The sequence below is a fragment of the Coloeus monedula genome, assembly GCF_965178545.1.
Source record: "Coloeus monedula genome assembly, chromosome: Z".
Taxonomy (NCBI): domain Eukaryota; kingdom Metazoa; phylum Chordata; class Aves; order Passeriformes; family Corvidae; genus Coloeus; species Coloeus monedula.
In genome coordinates, this window is record NC_138822.1 from 81,870,748 (window position 1) to 81,891,523 (window position 20,776).

The following is a 20,776-nucleotide window of genomic DNA, read 5'->3' on the forward strand; positions in this document are numbered from 1 at the left end:
GCTTGATAGTGCCAGAGATGAACTTAAAAAGAACTGGGGTAACAAAGAGATTGAAATTATTTAGGTCAGACCCATTCTTCTCCATATTTCCCTTGCCTTGCTTAGTTTGTGCAAAGCTTCATTCTCTATCTCACAGCTGGTGGACAGAGCCAGCGAGGCACATCCAAAAATTTCTGTCTGCAGATACAGGCTTGATACACTCCAGAAGGACAAAAAGAGCAATCATCTAGATGTGAACTGAGCCAATTAAACGTCTGAGCAGAGTTTCGAAAGTGAACATGGGCGGCATCAGAAATTTTCCATCAGCTGTAATAACGCCAATTACTTTGCCAGTTGTTGATTCCTCTGTGATTTGTTTAGTGCAGTCATGCTTCAGCCTCTTGCCTGGGCTGATGCACTTTGTTTATGCTGACTGTTCATTTGCAGAGCTTTTATCTCTTTTTTTCCTGGTGTTTTCTGTTTTTCTTGGATCCGTCTCAGTGGCCACAATAGTCCTCTTCCCTCTGCCCCTCCAAGATGGGGCAGGGTATCCTGAAATGGTGACAAGTTTCTTGGGAGCAAGAGTTGCTGCTGTTGTTCCCAACTGCTTTGTAGATGCAGAGATCATCCTCTCCTTCTCCTTCTGGCACTGAGTTTAGAAAGCAAAAAACCCTCCCAAGAAGTCAAGGAGCTTCTCAAGGAGTGGGCTGTTGGTGATGGCAGCTCTGAAGCTGATTGCTTTTATCTCAGGGATAGAAAGAGGGACCTTGTGTCTCTCCTTTTGACAACGGCACACAAGGACACGTCCACTCTCACAGTGAGTCTCCCTGGGAAGTTAGCTGGAGTTTTTCATCAGTGTTTATGTTCAAGTCCCTGGAAATTAATGGGTGTCCCCATAGCTGCTTTGCACAAGAGCTGTGAGTCTTTTCCTGCTAACTGGGGAAGAGCACTAATCATGGGCATTTAGGGAATGCATCTGCCTGACTGGCAACTTGAATGTAAAGTGCTGAAATATCTTCCAGGGATTTAAAAAAGCTGGTTTAATTCCCTTTTCAGTCAGGTCCAGAATGGGGAGGGTGGAATGACATTTCCTCTGTCCTCCTTCAAGAGATGCCAAGAGGTGGCTTGACCTCCAAGGTGAGTCATGTCTTTACTTCCTTTTCACCTTCCCATAGCAGCTATTGCCACCTCCAGAATGCTACTGGTGGTGCATTTTGCACATACCAGCCTTGCTGCCATCTTTCCTAATATCCGAGCTTGCCCTGATCACATCTTCACCAGGACGCAGCAGGACTTTTTTCTAACCATCCCTGGGGCGAGCAAAGGAGCCCCCAGAAACATGATCTGCCACATGAAGTGTCAGCTAGAGATGAGGCTATCAGCTCTATTCATACCCTGCTATCAGTTTCAGCTTTGCAGCTGGCTAATATATGTGACACACTTTGCTGCTCACAGCCTTCCTTGTCACCAGGAATTGTAAAAGATCCCCTGGACATGTCACAGTTCATATCAGCCACGAATAGACACAAAACAGACAAGCTGCTGGCTCGCGTCAGAGAAATGTGGCAAAGGGAGTTTGGGGGAAAATGTTTAGTAACCCTAAACTGAGAAAATTAAGGTAGGCTTTGGCTCTAGGAGACGAACACACGGAGATGTGGTTCCTTTTTCCAGTAGTGTTGCAGCGATGGACCTCATGCCCAATTACCTGGCAGTTTACACAGTCAACAAAAACACTGCAAAATGAGAGTGGGGCTGAAATCTCCCCTTACACAGTCCAGATTTAAAATTTCTTGTCCACTCTGTATTCACAGAAGCACAGCTGCCATGGACACCAGCTGCAAGTCTTGTTTGCTTTGTGGGAAACCGAGACACACCGAAAAATAGGTTTTCCTTGTAACAAACGTATTTTGCAAAAAAGTTAAAAATACGTCAGAACATCTCCTACCTCCTGTCTCACCTGCAGGACAGCCTTGCATTCAAAGATAGTTTATGTGTGAATGTTTGTGCAGCAGCATGTAACTCAGCAGTTACTAAGTCCATACCGTATCCAGTTAACCCTCAACTAAAACAATCATAGAATAGAATCATAGAATCATTAAGGTGGGAAAAGACCTCCAAGATCGCAAAATCTGACCTTTGATTGAACACCACTATGTCAACTAAACCATAGTTCCACTCCCAGTCATTTCTTGACCTTCAGGGATGGTGACTCCACCACCTCCCTGGGCAGCCTCTTCCAATATTTACCAACTCTCTCTGTGGAGAAATTTTTCCTGATGTCCAACCTGGATCTCCCCTGGTGCAGTTTGAGGCCATTTCCTCTTGTCCTCTTGCTTGTTGCTTGAGAGATCAGCCCCCCCCGGGCACAACCTCCTTCCAGGTAATTGTAGAGAGCAAGAAGGTCTAAAAAAATCAAGTACTCTTTAAGATTTCGAGAGTACCCAAATACTTTCTTTTTCAGAATGCAGACAAATCAAGTTAAGGTTGAAAAGTCACTAACCTTTTTCTTTATTCTTCCCAGCCCTCTGTATTCCTATGGAGTACTATTGTAGGGTCATGACATACTTATTGTGTATGTGTTGCAGTATAATAACTCATCTGGAGATTTAAACTAGCAAGGGGATTATAAAACTAGAGGCTGCTCTGTTGGTATGGCCAGCTTGGTGTTTATTTTAAGGAAGGATACATTGTCTCACTGTGTTGGAGAGCTGCCCTCAGAGCCTCAACAGTTCTTGCCCTTTGTTTGAGGTCAGAGGCAGGCAGGTCTCTCTCCTGACTTTTTTATGGGATCATCTCCTGGGTTTTAGCAATATTTAGTAAAAAGAAATAAAGCCAAATTTGTCATCAGCCTCATTCACTGTTGAGTTACTAAATGAAATCTGTGGGGTCCCACTGGATACATTTTCTATCACAGCACAGGGTATTTAATGCAACCCTTATGGTGAGTGCAGCAGACTTTGGTTATGTTAAGCCCTTGGAGACTTTGGAGTGACTTCTTCTTTGGCCCAAACCAGCAGAATATAGTTTTGCACAAAAAGAATGGGAGAATAACAGCTGATATGACAGGAGAGAGAACAAGGTAGAGGAGAGGTTGCAAGAAGGTATGCTGTCTAAATCCAGCAAATGCCTCATTCACATTTCTGCATGTGTATATCCCCTTCCATAAAAAGGGAAGATTAGTAATTCTCTATCTTGCAGAGAGCTAAGAAGCTAAATTAATTACTGTTTGTGGAGCTAATTGAGATTCCCAGATGAGTCCTGTTTGGAACATTCTAATTCTTCTTATTATTATTTCCATTGAGGTTTGCTTCCATGTAATTAGTTTGCTGTATCTGCAAACAGGTATGTTCTCTCAAGCTCTGTGGAGGCATTCCTCATGGGACTGGTCCATGCAGAACTGTGTGGCATGAGGAAGCACTGGCAATCAAGGCTGAGCTGTCTTCCAGCTGTTCTACCTCACCCCAAACCCATGTCCATCTCCTTGTATGGCTGTGCTCTTCAGAGAGTCACATTTCCTCAAGTGAACAAAAGCAGCTTAAGCAAACCAGCCTAATTACAAATTTATGCACCATTACAAATTACTATGGTAAATTATACTTGTGTGTGTGTGTGGTGGAATCAAGCCCAGAGGTGGATTATGTCCATTCCAAGGAGGGAAAAGGTTTTCCAGCAGCATTTAAGTGTGTCTAGGTTTGGCCATCAGTTTCTATTGCATTGAAAATTAAATAAATTTTCACACAATATGTACCAGTCACCTATTGTTTTAGTTTATATTCACAAGTGTTGTTCACTTCAGTAATTCCAAGTTAGCTCAATATTTTCAAAAGAGTCAATAAAAGCTGCAGTTGTCGTCACTGAAGATTCACTTGTCAAACACCTCTCCTACTTAAAAGTAGCACAAGAGTAGCAGAACAAAAAGACCTACTAAAATGGTGCCAGATTTAAAGCAAAACAATCCCTTAAGATTATGTAAGAGCTATAGGAAGTATGTTGTTTTATTTATGAATGTGGAACTTTGTCTATTCATTATTTCGTGAGTCTGGGTCGCTGTGTTTTGCTTTTCCTTTCCTTTCATAAATAAGCAATAATTCACATTGAGACAGACAAAGGAGTGAGTTTTAAGGATCTTGAAACACAAGAGGCAGTTTTGCCAGAGGTTTCATCTGAGAGAAGCTAAGTCAGTACGAGCTGGAAAGCTTGGGGAAGTAGACAGAAATAATCAACTCAACATGTCAAAAAAGGCTGTTCAACTTAGACTGGAGCTGTGCTTGTTTACCTTTCTTGTGCACAAAGCTTAGAGGAGACAGGCTCAGTGCTAGGAAAATGGTTATAAGCCAGCTGAAGTACTTTGTGGTGTTCACATCTCTTTTACAATGGGAACACAGAGGTGTAGGAATTTCTATTTACTCAACAAGCCAGTGAAACCCTCAGTCTGATACTGTGTCCAATATAATCAATTTTAATGTTGTGATTTTACGTTCCTGTAATCCTGGAGCAGTCCTTCAAAATCCATATTTGCCAAGGCAAATATATTTGGCCTAAAGGGAACTGGGAGAATCCTTTTTTTACATCCCTGAATGAATAAGAGGCTATACTCCATTTTTAAGGACGTGTTCCTGGACTCTGAGACACCTGAATGTTTTCAGAGACCTGCCCCTACCTCTGAAAAACTGAAATAATCATTGCCATTGGTATCTCCTTTGGTAGGAAACCTGTGGGTAGAGGGAGCGAGTTAATACAATAATTAGTCATTTAATCGTCTCTATGTCCATCTTGGACTTGCAAATAATAGAAGTACATCCAGGGTGCTTTTGCTAAGTGTTTCACTGGCTTTCCCCATATTATCTAATACAGCACTGGAAAGAACTGAAATTTTAGACCTCCATTTGCAGGATTCCCCAGCGTTGCTATCAGCAACCTCCAAATCGGATCTATTCAGTTGGTCCTTTGATGTGCAATTAAACCCAGGGAAAAATAGCTTTGTGTAATGTATAAATAGAAAAGAGGAGAGATAAGGGCAGTGTTGAAGTTTCTGGCTGACAGCTTGGCATCCAAACATTAAAGGAGAATGCCACCACCACCGCTTAAGAAAAATGTCTGCTCCTTCCCAAATTCCAGCCCCCTGGAAATTAGCACTTTATTTACCTTGCAGCTACCTTTGTTCAGTTGGAAAGAAAACCAAAACAAAACAAGTACACCAAAAACCCCACAAAAGCCCTTTAAAAAATCCAAAACCAACATAAGGTCTTTGAGGCCAACTTAATTTGCCTTACTAGCAAAAATGAATTTCTTTTTAGAAGAAAATATTGTCTGCTTTCAAAGACAATGCTCTGATTAGATGTTTTTTCTCTTTATGTCCATAAAAACAACATTCTTGCAGGAAGTCTTTAAGTTTACCCATTCTAATTGATGAATATTTGGTGTTTGAAATACTGACCTCTTGCATGCTGCAAAAATTGTAAGTACATGGCCTGGTCTTTGAGGGGTAAGGCATCCATACACATTTTGATTAACCTGACAAAAGGGTGAGAAAATCCAGGTGGAAGCTAGAGTATTTGAATTAACTTCAGCGAGAAGTTCAAATTCAGGACAGTGAAGAAGAGTACGTGGAAAAAACAAGGATGGCAAAAAAAGCGATTATTATTATCCTAGAGTTACCTGTCTGAAAAACGTGGACATCTAGTCCCAGATGGATCTCCAGGTTCTCCCAGACGGATCTCCAGGTTCCCTTTGCAGCCTAAACAGAGCATTGGGAATGGGAGAGAACCATGACCCCTAGGCATGCCAATCACTGTTAAGGCTATCAGCTCTGTGCTGTCGGAATGATGGTTCCTCAAAAGTTGAATCAAGACAATGTAAAGCTGGATGGGACCTCTTCATTTGTCATATCCAGCTCACAGTGACTGCATCCCCTCTGTAAGGTCTATCTTAACCTTTGTTTGGTTTGTTGTTCCCAATGTTTCTTCCAGTCTACACCCTAGTTTATTAATGCCCTCTCCTCTCCTGCTCTCAGCGTGCAAATGAGCCTAAGGAGTTTTCGCACCTCCCCATTGTTAAATCTCTTTTGTATCAGTAGACAGAAAGTATCTCTATCTTGTTGGACTCATACAAGACAAGTGAGGTCTTCCTGTCCGTGGAGGATCGCAGTGGCCATCTGCAGCATGACTTCCAGCTGGTTGCGCTTCATCCTGCTGAATTGCTAAAAAACGTTTGGAAACTCAAAGCACCCTCCCCGATAACATCAAAATAAAATCATAGAAAACTCTGTTCTGAAAGACCCACTCTCCTGGTTTTGGTTTAGTTTTCTGTTGGTTTTCTAGTTTGGTTTCTCTGTGTGAATTTGCCATGATTTTTTAAGGAGATTGTGCTGTGCATGGTTTTGTGGCTGCCAGAGGAAAAATGTGTGACAACATCTGCTTGCTTAGTTTTGTGGCTTCTCAAATCTAGATAAAAAAGTAGGTGTCACCTTTGCAACAATAACCTGAGAAGAGGAGGTTGATGTCTCTGGTGATAGAGAATGGTGTGAGTCAGGGCTTGGGGCTGAACTTATTTCTAGATACATATGCATAGTAGTAATAAATGAGCTACAGTCTATTATGGAGAGAGCATCAGATCTTCCAGCTGCTCCACTCCACAGGGCATTTTATGATGCCCTGGCCTCCTCCTTTAAGCAGATTATCACAGTGACACACTGACTTCTGTGCCCTGCCAGCACCCTCGGGCTTTGCTCCTGCTCCTCTCCTCATGGTGACCCTGCTGTCCATGAAGAGAGGAGGCTGGAGCTGAGAGGAGGTTTTGCTGTGGACTGGGAGTATCCCTGGATTTTGTCTTAGATAAATAATAAACAACAACAACAAAAAGTGTTTATGAGAATTGTTAGATTTATTATTATGAGTATTATTATTAATTACCATACCTCAGATATTAAACGTAGGGAGTCAGTAAATAATGAAAACCATGTCAAGCACAGAGAAGGGCAATGTCAGTAGCTGGACTTCTTTCTTTTTGTTGGATCACCTGTCTGTGCACTGCAGAGAGCAGAGACACTGCATGGGCCATCCCCTTCCTCTTCATCCCTGCACTCCATGCACAGTGCTGGCTCAGAATACACCTGTGCCAGGGGTACACATCTGTGCACCTTCCATGTCTGTTCTTTAAACCTCCCTCCAGAGGCAACAAACACACAAACTGAAGACTCTGGTTTATCCTAGCAGGATTACAGACAATGTAGCACCACCTTCCCAGGTTGTCTTTGCTGGGTGCAGCCTTTTGAGCAAAAAAAATTGCCCTTGCTGCAAAAAATCCCTTGGTCCATGCTGCTGGAGTTGAGCCATCTCCCCAGGGCTCCCTCTCCAAAGTGTTTATTTTGTCCCACCACAAGCTCGCCAGTTCCTTGTTGCAGTGAATTTCACTTTCTTCTACTTTTTTAGAGGGGATAATAGTCCTTACAGGGCTTTGAAGTGCATGTAAGTGTTGGGGTCACGGCTGATAATACAACTGTTACAAGGCCAAAGGCAGTGAGAGTGCTAGAAAGGCATGGGTATATGCTTTCCTAGTGAGAACTGGTGATTTTTATCTAGGTTTTCATAATTTTACCACAAAATCTGTGCAAAAAAAGAGTACAGTGTTTCCAAAATAAGTGGTCCCACACTGGGACTAAATTTTGGTTCCAAAATTAGAGAGTGGAGTTCTGAAAAGGGTAAAAAATAAAAAAATAAGTTTTCTTATTGAAAGGCTTACACTGAGACGGAGAGGAAAAGAAGGATGAAAGAGAGGAAACATAAGTGAAAAGATAAAAAGAATTGGACTTTTTTTCCCCTAGAACATAAGGAAATGCACTTCCTGAGGTATTTAATGTAGATTTCACACCCCCCCCCCAAAAAAAAAAAAAAAAAACCAAAACAAACAACTGTTCCTTCAGTTCTTTTCCTGGATTCTGTCATTAGATCCAGTCTGGAATTGACATATGACCTGCAGCAAGTGACAATTTCTGTGTGACTTGGCTCACTCTTCTGCAAACCTAGGGGTTTAATGGGTTTTGTTCATTAAACCTGCCCAGCTCCTCTCCAAGCTGGGGGTGAGGGTGGCACTACATATATGCCAAGTCTGGATAGAAACTGTCAGTCCTGTCTGGTCTAATGAGACTTTTCTCCTAAAGAGGACATCAGTGTGCAACCCATCTGCTACTGTCATGTACACACAACTTGCCATATATGCTGCAAAATATTCGTAGAAGTGCGTTCCTTCACTCAGTTTTTTGTCAGCAGTCTTCTGAAGGTAGCAGAATTGTGTACCCTTAATGAAAGCTGATGGTGAAATAGTTCAAGAATTTTGGAAAATAGAAGACAGTTTCTTTGCATCAACGACAGGTGTCTAATTCATGCTCCTGCCTATTATATGATGCTTCAGGCAGGCAAACAGGGAAGTCATTGCCCCTGAAGAAGGAGCAACATGAGATGGGCTATTTGGGTATGAAATAGGTACTGGAGTCTATCGCAACAATGGAAAGCAGCAGTCATACATCACAGTATGACATAATTTTTCATCATCCTCTGCCAGCTGAGCTATGATTAACATGTTAGCAGGTTTGTCAATTGTCAGGTCATAAAACTGATCGTTGGAGCTGCACTAAAATGTGCAAGCCTTTGAAAACAGCCCAGGCTTTCAGGCTGATCCAGCACTGAATTTGCCTTCATGTTTCAGTTCCCACAAATGGAGGGAGATGACGTGCAAGCGACACCCTTGTTCCCCACATGTCCTTACCATGTGCAGTGTGTCCATGCTGTGTCCACGTTCACATCAAGCTGTCCTGTGTGCTCCTCTTCATCCAGACACCTTTCAGCTGAGGCCTCTAATGGCATCTTATCTCAACAAGACAGAGATAGATGCACTTTGGGCTGTTCAGGTTTCCCAGCCTGTTTCTCAGTGTTGTTACTTTAGCACAAAACACAATGACGGCGGTTACGTGTAAGGGGATTAGATAACTAACCACTGACAAAACAATGGTTACTTGAACTAACAAGCATGAGAAAAAGAAAGAGAGCTGAGGAGCGTGACCTAGAACAGGAGAGGAGTGAACAACAGATGCCTTTGCACAGTATTTTGCTGATGCTTGTAATGAAAGAATGCTCAGACATTTGAAGAGTAAGCCAAGACTTGCTCTGGTCAAGGGAGCCCCAAGGTGTTTGATTTACAAACAGCTAAAAGTGCTGCGAAACTTTGAAAGTGTATTTACAGCCTTTTTTCACCCTGACTGCTTGCCGGCACATATGGAATTATGAGGGAATGGTTTGGGTTGTTACTGTGGTTTTACCCTTTTACAGTTGTTCCATGCACCATTTTTTCCCCATTTTACGGGTCCCTAAAGATCCACAGGCCACCCCTTGAGAACCAACAGCCTGGAAAGACAAGGTGGAAAATTTGTGCTTTGGAGCACATTCATTAGAGTTCCTTGGTTCTACGGGAAAACCAGGAGGAGGAAAATCACGGACTTTGGTTTCATTGCAAAAAGAGCTGTCTTGCTGTGACAACAAAGGTTTTCTTCAAACAGAAGTAGGCAAGTCTGAAGTTGTTGTGCAGTGAGTTCACAGTGCTCACAGCGGAGAGTGTCGCGTGCTGCAAATGCACCCAGTGCCCTTCAAGGCAAAGACTGTGCAGCCAACAGGCTCAGTCCAACCCTCCCAACGAGACCAGTTGTACAGACTTGTCCATCACTCCCCAGTCTCCCCCCAGGGAATGAGAGGCAATAAGGTGCAAGGATGTAGCATTAGCAAGGTCACCCTTCCTCTGAGTTTTTGGTTTTTTTTCCAGAAGAATGGATTCATTGAAGGGGTAAACATGTTGTTAAAACCGTCCTGCTTGGCACCGAGCACCCATTCCTTCTGGCAAAGCTTGGTCCTCTGCACACTTTGTGTCTACTGTGCCATGTTATCCCCACACTTTCCATGAAAAAGTTGATCCTGAACCACTGAGGCAAGGTGTTTTTGATGAGGCTGAGTTACATGGTGACCACACAGCTGGGGAATGCAGGTATTTGGGACTCCTCTGGAAAGACCCTGCTGAAAGATCTCCAGGGTGTACTGTACTAAGCATAAACCTACCACCCCCAGGGTTTGGAAGAGAGCAAATTCCTTCCAGGATTATCGGATTAAGAAGTTGAAAAGTGATTCAAATTCTTCATTAAACAGGGAAAAAAAAAAAGAGAGAGAGAGAGAGACATGTGGGGAAGCTCTTCAATGCATGCATCACTCGACGTGTTTTCCTTGTAATTAAAGGAAGTTATTGAAAAATATTTGAGGGGATTAAATGCTCAGAGTATATGTGCCGATCAAATAACACAAGAGTCTGCATTCTTCTGAGTAATCAATGGACTGACTTGAATGGGGAGGTTCAAAAGAGCACAGTTATTGTTAAAGTGCCATTGTAGTCGTATTCACCATACTGTACGGCAGATGGACAGGCCCAAGGGTTTCCCAGCGGGGAAACCTTCCTATAGCTGAAAAAAGCAAGGGTCTGGAACTCATATGTGGGTATTTCCACAGCAGTTGTCAAAATTTCAGGCAGGCTTTTCTTCACATTGTGCTCCCCAAGCTGAATACAGAAAAAGATACTCCTAATTTCTTAATTTCACAATTCGAGGAAGGCTTCTTTTGGACTGAAACTATGTTTCTCTTTTGTTCAAGAAAACAAGACATATGTCTACAGACTATTTGGACAAGAAAGGTGTTCAAGGACTGAACCCAGGGCATTAGAAATGGGAGGGACTCCCATGGAAAACAGGGAACCATACTTACCATTATTCTTTCTTCTGTCTTCTGACAGCTTAATTGTTAGTGGTCATTATTTAGCCATTAATTAAGAGGTCATTATGTCCCAGACACCTGGTGTCTAGAATAGCCAATGTGTCCTGCAGCTTGTGCACAGCACCATGACCTCTTAATGGTTCACTGCTGACAGTAGGCATAAGCAGCAGTGGGCTAGAGAAGAAAGAGGTTCAGAGGGTGTTTTAAGACTGTGAGGATATAGGATCCTTTGTCAAGTTACATGAGAATGTTGGGAATCAAATTTCCATGAGTTACCAGTGTCCTGTTTCTTTTGGAGGAGGAATAACCTGCCTTTATATAGAATTTGGCCCCAAGGTTGTACTTCCACCTTTGCTCCTTCTCTGCCATTCTAGCCTCTGGACAAAACACCTCACCTTGTTAGCTTCCTTTGGATTTTATAAATGAGCAGATTAATGGCATCCCCTTCAATTCCTTGATTTAATTAAAAGTGCTTTGAGATCTTGATATGAAAGGTGCCATATAACTGTACAGAGAAAGACGATATTTATTCCTCTTTCATTTGCTCTTTATAAAGAGATTCTCACACAGTGGAGGGAAGAGATCTCGCCTCAGCGCTCCTCTCCAGTGGGCAGAATTTTCTAAATTAGATCCCACACATCCCATTCTCGCCTGTGAAGAATATCAGGTCACAGTAGTACCAAAGGTGTGGTCATCTGGGGAGTGAAATATGAATCTGGTTCTGGTGCTGTCACCTCAAGATGTTTCCTCTCTGTGTATGACAGAATTCTTGACAGACCAGGCTCAGGAGGTCACTGAATCCATCCTCCTTAAGGCAGGGCCAGCTTTACCTCAAACTTATTTGTCTGATTTGCTCCTATGCACGTCCAGCAATGCTGAGTGCTTCAGCATCCTGCACCAACATGCAACTACCCTTACCTTTTACTTGTTTCCTTATATGTCTCATCTATATTTCCTCCACCTCAGTTTAATTACATAATTTCTTATGCTACCCACAGTGAACAGTCCCACTTTAGTTCCTTTCTCTATGCTTTGGCCACTTATATTAAATCAGTCTGGAATTTGATCCAGTCAGGAAATGAATCAATTTCAGACATCCCATTGTCCTCATGCTTTTACCTTGCCAGAATGTCCAAATCATGATGACTGTTTCTTAGCCAGTCACTTCAACCCTTTTTAGGCACTTAAAAGTAAACTTTCTTAGAGAGAGACTTAGCACACCGAGTACCCAAATTGAAGATAATGGATGCTCTGAGAGCAAGTCCTGTTTATTTTGGCATCTCTCAGTACAAATAAAAGTCTGATTATAGGTATCTGCGTAAGAAAGTAAAGACAGAAGGACTGCAGGTTTTTTTCTTTTTTAAAATATTTTTCTTTTATTTTAAACTACTTTGGCAAATCAACCATACATCTTCTCACTTCCTCCTTCTAAAAGCTAACCAGACGGCATATGCCAGCATCAAAATTTCCTACTGATGGTTTGTTTATCATTCAGTCACCTCAAGCATGTAGTGGAAAGTTTGAGCTGACCCTGGGGTATGGTATTTGTTAATATCTGAAAGCATGATTTGACCAAGTTGCCATTTAAAAAACTCACAGTCCCGTCAACTTTGTGTGATGTCACACAGTATCAGTAGGTGCTGAAATTCAGCAGAACTGAGTACAAAACGGGCTTTGGAGTCCTGTGTCTCATGCCCTAGGGGCTAATGAAGTGGGTATTTTTCTAACCTTACAATTGTGGTTAATAAAATAATGGATGAGGAATGGCTGAAAGAAGTTTTTTTTAATTTTTTTTATTTATTTTCTTTTGGCTCCACAGATGTGCTTAAGCAAACACAATCCCTGATCCTGCAAACAGCAGTTCCCTTGGCAAAATGGTTTGGGAAGGCTTTGGATAACTTTAGTTAAAAAACACACTTGCAAAAAAATAAGCCGTCAGAGAGTAAATATTTAACTTTTCCATTTGTTTTCGTCTTTGCATGGAGTGCACATGACAAACCTAATTCATAGCTGCTAATGTTGTAGTTAATGTCAACAGAGTTATAGTTGGAAAGGAAATTTCCCATACTGTCATGATTTCACATCCTTTTTGTAATTCCTTCTCTGGACAAATTGGTTGTTCATGACGACAGACACTGAAAGAGATTAACCTGCCAGGCAGCTCAGAGTGACACACAATGAAATGCAAGTTCTAGAGTTCTATATAAGAAAAATTACCCATGGAAAGTACCCACCAAAATGAGAAAAGCAGAAAAACCTGTTGACCAGAAGTTAAAACCAGTACACATTACAATAAAGAGGCAAAGGTTTAACAGATTAAACCTATATAGTTCCTGGAGATTGGTTGTCTTGGGACATGGTAGAAGATTTTTGCAGAATATGTGATTTATTTAAACCTTTCTGGATATGAATGAGGTTATCCTGCCCCTCTGCCCCACTCAGGTGAAACCCCACCTTCAGAGCTACCTCCAGCCCTGTGGTCCCCAACACAGGAAGGATGTGGAGCTGCTGGAGAGAGGCTGGAGGAAGCACCAAAATGATCAGAGGGATGGAGGAGCTCTGCTGTGGGGAGAGGCTGAGAGAATTGGGATTGTTCAGCCTGCAGAAGAGAAGGTTTTGGGGTGACCCAGTTGCAGCCTTCCAATACCTGAAGGGAGCCAACAAGAAAGAAGGACACAGATAATTCACTGGAGTGTGGAGTGACAGGACAAGGGGTACTGGCTTCACACTGACAGAAAATAGGTTTAGATTAGATACGAGGAAAAAATTCTTGGCTGTGAGAGTGGTAAGGAACTCTCATGGGTTGCCCACAGAAGCTGTGGTTCCCTCATCCCTGGAAGTGTCCAAGGCCAGGCTGGATGGGTCTTGGAGCAACCTGGGATAGTGGAAGGTGTCCCTGCCCGTGGCAGCTGGTGGAATGTGGTGAGTTGTAAGGTTCCTCCCAACCCAAACCATTCTATGACTATGATTCTATGTTTCCATGATGCAGGGCTCTTGTGGTGTGTAATCTATAGGTGGTAAAGATAGATGAAGTCTCTCTCACTTACTTTTCTGATCTGTGATTCACAGAGAGACTCATTTCAGTGTCCTCTCAGCCTCCGCTTGGCCCACACAAACTGGGGTCCTGGTGGACATTGCCCTACCTCTTGCAAGCATGGGCACTATAGAAAATGCACAAACTGTGCAAGCCAGGTGTCTGTTTTTCACTGTTTTTTGCACTGAAATGAGGCAGTGTTGAATTGAGCCAAGTGTAAAGTGTATGTGAAAACCATTAGGCAAAGGCTGCTTTAAACAATGAGACTTATCATGATAATAAGTGTTAGACTTGGTAGTCAGCAATAACAGGGTCAGCGCCTTAGAGAGCAGCTCATTGCAGAGTGTCAAGAAAAGGGAAAGTGATTAACTTGAGTTTCCAAGGGAAAATGAGCAGTCCACGAGTTCCGTGCTAGATTGTCTGTAGTCATGTTAAGAGTCTTTGTCTCTCTTTCCCTCAGCAGCTGGAGCAAACTCCCTGCTTGGGTATGCCTTTCCCATTGCTAAATCCATTTACATTGGGAATTGCTGGAACGGAGAGGAAACCCAGTGATCTGAGCAGGCAAGAGACCCAGGATGTCCTGAGTTCTCGTGCTAAGGCTTGGCAAAAAAATTGGCTCCTGCCATTTCCTCTTCTCCCTGCAAAGAGTTTAATTCAGTAATTATTCTAAGAAACAAGATCTCTGCATGCTTGGCGAAAGGCCAGAGATTCATCCAAATTTGTGGGCTTACTTCACTGATGTTCGGGCCAATTGGTGCACTCAGGCTGCACAATGAGTTGCAGATGTAGTGATCTCATGTACTTCATTGGTGAAAAGAACAGAAATGTTTGCCCTGTAGTCGAATGTAAATGTAAAAAGATGGTTGCCTGAGACTGCAATCTGAACATCCCTAAAACGGCATCACACCAACCCTCCCCCAATTTAATCCTTTTCTTTGTTGCCTCATCTCTCCCATCTGTGAAATGGAAACAATTCCACTTCACTTTGGCCTGCTTTGCCCCGAGGAACTGGAATGAGCTAGACCTTTCAAAAGGACTTTGAAGACAGATTATTGTTTTTCATTACTGTGTGCAACGCTTCTCACCATGAAGTGATATTTCAGAATAAAGGTACAATTCTGCAACTGCCAAGAAAGTAATGCTAACCTTCCACCAAAAACATCACTGCTTTGTTAGATAAAAATCAGCTGTGTTTGACAGAGTGATTTGTAACCTTTGCCAGTGCTATGTGGTTCTGCACGACCAGCTTGGACCTGGTGTATTTCATTTTTTTCCCTACTTTCTGGGGGGGATTATGTGTTGTGACTTTGACCTGGGACATTTCCTTTCTTCAGGAGGATTAAGCTTCAGTTGTTTTTCTGCTAGCAGTGAGTATCATTTGCAGACTAAGAAATATGATTTCCTTCTTTTAAAATGGGTCAGACCCTTTTGGTTTTTTAACCACAAACAATGGAGTTCAGAGAAAAATCCAGAGGCATACGGGCTTGGGAGCCTTTGTGGCTTCAGATGTGAAACAGGCCTGTCTAATGCATTCAGTTCCTTGTCAGTTGTGAAAGAAATGTCTAAAGTTTCGTAATACCATATCAGTTGTGCAAAAAGCTTGTCCTTTTAAAGTAGGTGCTTAAATCTGCACTTGGTTTTAGTAAAGCTTAGTCTATTTTTATGCCTGAAGAAGTTTCATTTTCTAGGAGTGGTGGAAGGAAGGTAAAGAATTCATTTAAGGGGTTTTTTTTTAGATAGGAGACACGTAACTCCATTTCAGATGTCTGTGTCTCATTCAGGGCAATTAAGGATTTCATGTCATTTGATATTCTCTTTGAGAAGCACAGGAATTGGTTATGAGTTTCTACCCTTGTTAGATTTAAACTCTATTTCATTTTAACCCTGGGGAATTAGTCTGGGTTGAAGTGCATGCATGCATGAATTAAATCACAGCAACATTGCTACGTCTCTTTTTAGCGCAGAGCTCTCAAAGCTCTTAATCATGTGTTCATTTTTCAGACCTGCCCTGTGATATGGGTACAGTAGCTGTATCATTTGCAGAACTGCAAAATCCATGTGCAGTGAAGCACACCTCTTCCTTTCTTCTTCTGCAAGGGCTGATACCTTGAGCAGGCTGCTACCTCCACTGTGCAGCCTCCAGTTTGATGTGCTTTGTTTATAGCTCAAGCAGAGGGGTTTGAGTGAGTCTGTTGCTTAATAAAGGACATTTTTAGCTGGTTGAGCACTAGTAATTCCTGTTTAAATGTTTACAATCCCATTGATTTAATCCGGCACAGTTTCAGCAGGCTAGACGGGTGAATGTCTGCTGCTCAGAGTCATCAGTAGCCTTAGGGCTTTCTCCAGTGAGGTGTGAGATGTGGATTTGAGAGACAAAGAGCTTCAACTCTGCCTCATCTGTGTGATCCAGCCTTGTGTAAGAGGTGAAGGCTGTGTTTGCAAAGGGGACAACCTTGCTCAGTTCTCCAAATGAAAGGCTGAGATCCTACCAGGTAAAGATCCCGAGCTGAAGAGTTCAACTGCATCAGTCCTGAGTGGTGCATCAGCTATTTTTTTTGTAGCACCTTCCTATGCCATAGGCACAAGAGAAAGCACAAAACAACCTCGGAAAGGGTGAATGACTCTGCAGAGCTCAGAACTGAAATTAATTGACATCACTCTCCCATCGCTGGAAGGAACCTTAATGGGCCAGCTTGAGTCCCTCAGCAAAAGCTGCAGCCCTTTATATGACAGGGCTGGCTGTTAAAATCTGGAGAGACAAACAGCATGACAGCCGTGGTAGGTCACCTCCTGCAGAAAGGATAACAAAATATTTGTGTATCTTAGGCAGATGGAGGGACAAGCAGCAGAAGCACGTGGGGAAGCAGGTACGTTTGTAATTACCCGGAGAGGCAGCTCACCTTCACAGACCAGCAGAGCTGGCTTAATGTGGCAACAGCAGCTATTGCACCAGTTGAAGGAACAGCAAAGCTGCCATGGCAACGGCTTCTCCTCAGGGCAGAATTCTGGCCACCCAGACCAAATTTCTCCTGTGCTTTCCACTGGAAAAGTGCCCCTCCAGCTGGCTACCATAGACAAAATCCAGCCCATAAGCTGAAATAGAGTAAATATTAGTTAAACAGTTACAGCTCTTAAGATCTTGCAAGCAGTAGGAGCAGCTGTCAGGTTGGGAGACACCTCCTCCAGTGCATGGCATAGCCCAGCCACAGTGTGTCAAGGATGTTGATGGTGACACTGGCTGAAACCGCAGCCTCAGGGAGTGGCTCTAGTGACCCAGTCCAAAATCATTTCCCACCCAGGTGACTCAGAGATGAGAAGAGCCACAGAGCACCAGAGATGGACAATTTTGCTACAGGTTTCTACCTGGTGAAGGCCTTCTCTCCCATGTAGTCCATGAAACACCATAGGAAAAAGGTTCAGCAAATTCCTTGGTGGAAGTTCAAAGAGTGAAGAAAAAGGCTTTGGATTTTTTTCCTCCCAAAGTTGGTGCTCAGCCTTTTTCTTTTTGATGAAGCCATCATGTTCTGCTCAGTTTCATGGGTTCCCCCATTTTCAAACGATGTCTGTTTTCATTAATCATTAATTGCTTTGGCTGGAACACAGACCTTCAGTGTAGACACTCATGGTAGAACACAGCAGAAAAAGGAAGTGATCTTTTCTCCTGTTTGATGCTGCCTCTCAAGGAACTGCAGGTATTGATTGATGCTTCTCGTGTTTCAGATATTCTCTGTGATGGGAAAAAAGTCATATTCCCCTAAAGTGTCAGTTGTGTTACATATCAGAAAATATATCTCTTTAATGAACTCAAAGCAGCACTTCTTTTTGTGTGTGTGTCTCTTTCTGTGTTGTCATATAAAAATAGATAGATGATATGCATCACATACTTTTTTCTCCTATGTGATTGAGTTATGGCAGTAAAAATTTTCCTTCCCCCTCCTCTCAATTCACACAATAAAGTATATCACATCTCTAGACACATGGGAACATAGTGGGTGACTGTACCTTAAGTGATTGTTTCTTGTGTATCCATAAACATGAATAAATATGGTAGTCATGGCTGTCAATGATCCTTTGTTTCAACAAGTTGGCCATAATTAACCATTGTATAAACATAACTGAGACAATTAATTTCTCTGAATGTCCCTGGAAGTTTTGAATCCTTCAAATTGCAATTACTTAGCTTGTGGCTAATTTTATAAAAGATGTAAAAGAGAGATATGCGTATTTTATATGGATCTTAATCTCAGTCCTTCAAAAGAGGTTGCCCGAAGATCAGGCTGCTTTTTTAATAATTTGGGAATAAGTTACTAATGACTTTGCTAATCAATATGCAGTGTGAAGCACCACTCATTCCTTGAATAGAATAAAATATATGTTCTAAAGTTTTACTTGTGTAGATTTTTAGTCAGAATTTGCAAAAATATTATTCATATTTTCCAGGGAAAACTAGATTTAAGCCAATGAAAAAATGGGAAATAAGTATTTGGAAAATATTTTATAGAATGATTGACTTAAGGAACCAGAGCAACAACTGGAAGAAAAAAGAGCAGACAATACTCCTGGAAATTCAGGGAGCCTGTATGATTTCAAAAGTGAAGCTTGTGCTGTGTCAGCACTGATTTCTTTATTTACCTTCAGAGACCACAATTTAAAAAAAAAAAAAGAAGAAGACAGATGACCCCATACCTCAGATGTCTCATTTGAACAGTGGATGTAAAGATACATTTGTACTTTGTGATGTCCTTTGAGATTCTTTGGAAACTGTCCTACATGAAGAATAAATATTCCTCTAGCATATAGATATATATATATTTGTGTGTGGGAATAGGGAATGGATGCCCACATTGCTGTGGAACTGAGAGGAGAGGAATAATTTAGCTAAGGCAAAAAAAAAAAAAAAAAAGATCCAGAATTCTGGGCAAAAAGTCATTGGATGTGATGGATGAAGGTTTATCTGCTCTTTATAGTGACAGATAAGTAATGAGGTTGAACTGCTGCGATATTGTCTGGAAATAGAATAGATGACATTTTTAATAGGCTCAAATTGACTCTTAATAGTTCAGACCATCTGCTGAAACTGTGGAATAATAAAACTAGTACTTTTATTATGACCTTCATCTAAGGAGCAGTAAATACTCTGGGAAAATATGTGGACATTTCTAAATCTGTGTTTTGGTTGGACAGTTTGGATAAAAGAGTCTTGCACTGATTTTGAGGGTCAGGCTCTGGCCTGGTTGTTATAAAAGCAAACCCAGGGAGATTCCAGCTCTGTCTTGCAGGTGCTTAACAATTTCATCATCCACTTAAGCCAGTTCCTTAAAAGCTAAATGTGCTAAAGTACATATAGGAAAAAACGCAATACTAATACTAATGATGATGATTATAATAATAATAATAATGCAATTACAATTAGTAGGAGTGGCACTGGGTAGAATCTGGCTCTGATCAGAGTTCTTAGGTCAGTGTATCCTCCAAGTGATGGGTGGGGACCATTTATAACAGCATAGTCTGCTCTAGACAGGCACAGTGATAACAAAATCTGTTAAATGGCCTAGTTCCTTGGGAGAGATATTCAGTTTGAAGCAGGAAAAACAATGCACACACATTGCAGTAAGTATGAGTTGAAGAGAGATCTGCAAGGCAGAGGCAACAGAGCTGAAGACCAGGAGAGATGTTTATATTCTGGGCTATCTCCTGTTCATGTCCATTATGAAATAGCTTAAAATTGGCAGGAAAGTTGTTGTTACTAGGTGTATTTGGAAGCTGATCATAGAAACATTATCTGCATTATACAATTAGCTTTATCTAGCATCTATATATAGCTGTGGGGGCTTTTTATATGGAGATGTTTTCAAAGATATTCTTTCACTTTGGCTGTATTAGACGGAGCTCATGAAAATAAAAACCTGGACTATCCTTTCTGGTTTTGTGCAGTGCAATGTGCAATAGGCTCCTCATCCATGATAGTATAAATAATGGCAATTGAATAAAGAGAATAAACACTTGTGCCAAATGGCTATTTCTAGCATGTTTAGCGTTGTTCACTCCACCACTCTTTTTTTTATTATTTTTTAGTGATTGAGTAACTGCCCTCCTTACTCTCCAGTTTCTATCTGCAAATGCAGGTATTTTTCTGAAATTTGGTGTGATTACTGATGTAGAGGTAAATTTAAGTGAACTCCAACCAGATTTATTACAGAGGATGATTGAAACTTGTTGGCAGTATATACTGTAATTTGTGTTAAAATATATGTTGTAATGCCATGGAGCCCATGTCAGAGACTGGATACCTTTTCTTTTGGGGGTAGTATAAAGAGAACAAAAAGGTGCTTCTTGGATATTGGAAACCAAGCACTGAAGATAAAATTTTTCTTCTCCAATGCATTCAAGTCATCTTGCAGTAGAAGAGAAACAAGGTGTTACTGAAGGTGTCAAAGTGCTAATTGAAATCCAGTGCTTAAAAGACACTGCTATAATTCAGGTAAGAGGACATCTGCTCCCACTTATTCTCCAGACCTAAGTCAGGTACTTGCCTTCTCTGCCCTTTAGTTCCTCTGCTTCTAAGGATTCGTGGCAGCATTTATTTTAAGAGATGCTGAGACAATAATTTATTAATATTTGCAGTCTTCTTTTAGGTCCCTGGGAAGTTGGGGTATGCAAAGACATTGGTCTTATTAAAGCATGTCCTAGTTAAACCCAAAAATGAAGCAGATCTTCTGCTAGGTGGGTGGAAGTTTGTACAAAGGTCTTAAATTTTGAAAGGGGAAAAAAGGCTGGACCACTCGGCCTTCAGGCTTGGCAATCTGAAACTGCATCAGCACTTCCAGAGAGAGTACAGCAATCTCTTCAAGATAACAAAGGGAAACAAAATATTAACCAAGGGCAGATTGGAACCAGCAGTGTTTTTTCCAGTGATAGTGGTTAATCACTAAAACAAGGGGCCAATGGAAGTGAAGAATTC

At 41.7% G+C, this 20,776-nt stretch overlaps 1 protein-coding gene across 2 annotated transcripts in view; it reads left to right on the top strand.

Annotated features, from left to right (window-relative positions):
- The window catches only part of SETBP1 (SET binding protein 1), a 270,172-nt gene that overhangs the window by 137,150 nt on the left and 112,246 nt on the right, over window positions 1-20,776 (top strand). The window lies entirely within an intron of this gene.